At 47.3% G+C, this 4,489-nt stretch overlaps 1 protein-coding gene across 8 annotated transcripts in view; it reads right to left on the bottom strand.

The window, feature by feature from the left end:
- The window catches only part of DLGAP4 (DLG associated protein 4), a 180,885-nt gene that overhangs the window by 37,062 nt on the left and 139,334 nt on the right, over positions 1 to 4,489 (bottom strand). The window contains exon 1 of one of the 8 annotated variants that reach the window (XM_019513061.1): positions 482 to 500. The exons of the other annotated variants lie outside the window; for them this stretch is intronic. The gene's annotated coding sequence lies outside the window, so the exon portion shown is untranslated. Of the gene's footprint in view, positions 1 to 481; positions 501 to 4,489 lie in introns of those variants that run through there. 8 annotated transcript variants of the gene reach the window in all.

Genomic DNA, 4,489 nt, shown 5'->3' with positions numbered 1-4,489 from the left:
CACTGGGGCCTGGGGGTGGAGGTCAGCAGACTGGGAGTGAGGGGCACTGGCCATCCATGTTTACAAATGGGTCCTGGTACAAAGAGAGGTTGAGAACTACTGCTCTAGTACATAAGTCACCATAGTATTTCCAAGGCAGGGGTTTTCAACCTTTAAGGAAGGAGTATATGCCTTCTGGTGGGTACTCCTCCTCTACTATACCCCCTGGATGAGTGGGGGAGGGTCCCCTGACAGCTGGTTGATAGATGGTGGCATGCTTCCCAAGTACCCCTGCTTTTCTGTGCTGCCACGTACCACCTGGGGCCTTCCCAAGTACTCCCAGGGGTATGCGTAGACCCAGTTGACAACCTCTGTCCTAGGGCATCAATTTTTGTAATAGGAGTACAGAAAGACATGTTTAAATTGCACAAACCTCTATTCTAGACAAAACCAGAACCACTGCTGATTACAAAATAAGCTTACATACAATGGCAAGTCATACCTTGATACTTGGACAGGATCTGCTCTTGCTCTTTTTCCAGACATGCACAACACGAATCAAATGCTAGTGAAAAGGCAACAATATTTGAACTGGCCAAGTTCGCCCAAGGGAGTAACTTACCAAGCCTGAAAATCAGGAAGGCAGAGCCTGTCCCTGGGAGGAACTCTAGCAACAGCCCAAGCTGATAAACAGCTGTGCTGTCATTTCCATGGAGACCACCATCAACAGAATCTGTTATTTCAGTGACCAACTGTTGGGACTAATGCTTATCATGTGAGTACCTGCCTTTTGCCCTTCTTCCTGACTCCTCCCATCAAAGCATTTCAGGCAGCTGTTCAAGCACAAAAAGGTACAGAGTCAAGGCTCAAATGTGTATGGCTCAAGCTCTCCTCCAGAGGGGACCACAGAGAATCTTCTGCAATACTAAGAAGTTAGGCTCCATGGAGAGGGCTCTGCTTTAGAGATGAACCAACTGGAACTTTCAGAGGAGAGTTTAAGGGAGTTAAGCCCTGAACTCTGCTAGGGTTGAATTTTCAAAAGCACTTGACAAAGACCTAACCCTGCTCCTACTGACTCCAGCTGGAGCAAGCTTGGACCAGCACTAAGCACTTTTGCAAAATCTTATCTGTGAACTCCTCTGCAAAATCTCAGCCAAACCAGACATACTGAGGAATGCCTGAAGCTGGAGAAATAAAGCACTTGGCCATACAACAATTGCTAATTTGGGAGTGAATTGCTAGCTTGCAAGCACAGTTACTCTTGTTTGAATGGCAATTGCCATTCAGAGTAACTGTAACTTATACTTCCAGGTGAAAGACAATACAAACTTTTTCTTGCAGTGCTTTTCAGGGCTACTGTCAATTCACAGAATTCATCCAGGCTTGCCTGAAGGGATCACTCAGACAGGCATACAGCAGGAAAAAAAAAAAAAAAAAAAAGAGTATTGCCCTTTTCACCCTAGTTCTTTATGAGGAAGAAAGATGCACTTTATCAGTACATACATCTAAAGTATTATGATGTACCATAGTATCCAAGAGTTCTGTCACACAGAAATATATGCATCTTCACACAATCCCTGTGAAGCACAAGGCAGAACACTGCTGTTTTGCCCATTTCACAGGAAGGGCCGGAGACACAGAAGTTAAGTGACTAGCTCCAAGGCCGCATGTCTGCATCAGATCCGCAAGCAGTTCCCTGTTCTTTCAAGTACTAGTTTATCTCCTCAACCACTGTATCATCTTCTCTGTACCCTCTTGGAACTGTTTAACTTGCATCAAATTTTATTAGATTACCAGAGACTTCTGAAGAAAAAGAGATGTGTCACACAATTGCTGTAACCCAATTCATAGCTGGGGTTAGGCAATCATTAAAAATCACAAGTTGGCTGCTGATTGATATCAGTGACAATATCTTTGCTCAAAGTCCAATACTTCAGCAGAGATGATAGTAGCAGGGTTGGGGCCGGGATGCAGTGGTGGGGGTGGCAAGTGGCTGGACACAAAGCTGGCTCAGCTCCATGGGGCCCCCCAAAGCACGGACCCTGGCGCAGCCGCCCCAGTTCACCCCACTCACCCCCAGGGATGGCCCTGCACTTCAGAACTGGGTTCCTGTAGAGAAGGGAGAGGAAAGTAATTCTTCAGATCTCAGCCAGAGTTAAAGTAAAGGCACGAATAACTGAACTTCGAAGATTTCCCTGGATTGCTTGCATCAACCGAACAGAAATAGTTTAAAGTTTGCCACAGAAGAAGAAAGAGGCATGTTTACAATACAAGAGTAATGTTTACAATACTGGCTGAACCGAGCAGCCCAACATACCAACTATTATTGATAGAATGAGACACCGGAGCGAATGCAGTGGGGCTTTAAATTTCTTCTGAAAATACTGAAAAGATTGATACTCAGATCACCAATAATCCTGCTCAAAACCCCTTTGTCCTCTACCAGCCCTTGCAACAATGGTAGCGAGGAGCATTTGCCACCAAAAATGCTTTTGTGAAAAAAAGTGAACACTCCCATTCCAAGAGGAGAAGGGATAAAACCTGCAGCAAAGCCCGTTGTTTAGAAGAGTCCAATTCCTACGGTCTCAGATTCACATTAACCTGGCAAAATGCTGAAGCTCTTTTCTTCTGCTTCCAGCTACAACTGAACGTTAATCCCTGAGCAGCCGAATGGGCTGGTACATTCCAGGAAACAAGCTGGGTTCCAGATGGCTGTTGCCTAGCAGCAGCCCACATACTTGGTTGCTTAGAGAACCGGTTCCTCACATTCCCATTAAACAGCTGTCTGCTGGAACTGCTACTCCTGTCTGGGAAGATTACTCACACTTCCAGCTACGAGCTGAGGCAGGGATTTCAGTCAGAACATGTCAATGAACAGAGGTGGCCCGCCAGCAGCTAAGCCAAGTGTCAGGGGGCAGGCGGGAGGGAACGATGGTGGGAAAGGATTACTTCATATTTTTCCACAACCACCAAGTAGGCAAATAAGGACACCAAGGACTGCAGTACCAGAATCAAGACAGATCTTTGCACAAGAAACCCTAAAAGGCAAGTTTAATTTATTAGCTGCATGCCCCCAGATAGAGCACATACAATTACCTGCACATATTTATAACTAAATTGCATCTCCCATGTGATACTGAAACCAAATATTAATCCAATGCAGAGACACTGAATTGAGGCCATACCATTTTTATCATTGGTTGAGAGAGAGGATTGTGACTTCTGGAAAGTAAATTCTTTCTTTTTAAAGAACAAGAAAACAAAAACAAAAAATCCCACATGACCATGCTATAGCTGATTGCACACTGGACTATTACTGCCCAATTTAAACAGTGTCTTCTAATCTCAACGTGTTTCCGAAGTTATCTGTAAAGCAAAATGCACTGTACAGGAACAAAATAGCAACAAGGTATTTTGCAGTAACTATGCAGTCAGTAAATGTTTTGTAAATACATGCTTATCCAATTATCATACCCTGGGAATGTTAATAGCAGGGGCACTGAAGGTTATTTCACTGTGAGCTTTCAACTGCTTGCATCATGCTAGTCTGTGCTCCCATCACTGCAATGTCAGCAGCCTACTGGATAACACATCCAGAGGAATTTGACACCGACTCCCTTTTGGGTGCTTGGAGTTGACTTGGCATACTGTACACCTGCCTCACCATCTAGATGAGGTTCCTTTTGTCTATTGTGGTCACCTGCATTTAGATGAAAAGGCAATTTGCATGCTAGCTAAGGCTGCTCTCAGACCTGATCCAACTAAAGACTTCACATGGAGAACAAGCTACCAAGAATGACTTGGGTCAGGGTGGGCTATTATTGGGGCTGGAGGGCCACTTAAGGAGTTTTGGTGAGTTGTTGGGGGAGAGGAAGGGAGGGAAGTGACCCAGTCTCAGAAAGGGGGTAGGGAAGGGGGCACTGGGGAGATACCAGTTGATCCTATCCAGCCCTGAGCCCATGTGCCCTGAACCCACTGTTGGGGGCAGGCAGGGTCTCCATGGAGACCTGCCTGAAACCCCTGCAGGAAGGGCATGTTCAGCCAGGCAGATGGGATAGAGTCATGGGCAGGTGGGGGAGTGGATTGCAGCTCTGCCCCAAGCCCTGGTACCAGCCCCATACTGTCACCCTGTGATCTTGGTCCAGATCCCATCCCATCCAACAGCACCCTGCCTGGGAAGATCTGCCCACTGTCTGGTGCCCCGTGGTGGGTGCAGGGCAGATGGGCCAGGGTGCCCAGGCAGTGGGGCTGGGAGCAGCAGCAAGGATCTGCCACCACAGGGGCCGTGGGGAAGCTGAGTCTGGCTGCCTTGCCACCTGGCTCTACAGACTACAGCTCCCAGCATGTCCAAGAACCCTGAGTGGGGACAGGGAGGACTGCATACTGCACTAGACAGCACCTCTGTGCCTGGGGCAGTGTGACTGGCTGCATGTGCCAGGTCCCAGGCTTGCTCCCACACCTGGGCTGGGCAGGGTCAAGAACCCCCATAGAACCACTTGGCAGGCTGGAG

This window comes from Gavialis gangeticus, unplaced genomic scaffold (assembly GCF_001723915.1).
Source record: "Gavialis gangeticus isolate Ggan-Ray unplaced genomic scaffold, GavGan_comp1, whole genome shotgun sequence".
Lineage (NCBI taxonomy): Eukaryota > Metazoa > Chordata > Crocodylia > Gavialidae > Gavialis > Gavialis gangeticus.
This window is presented reverse-complemented; position numbering and strand designations above follow the sequence as displayed.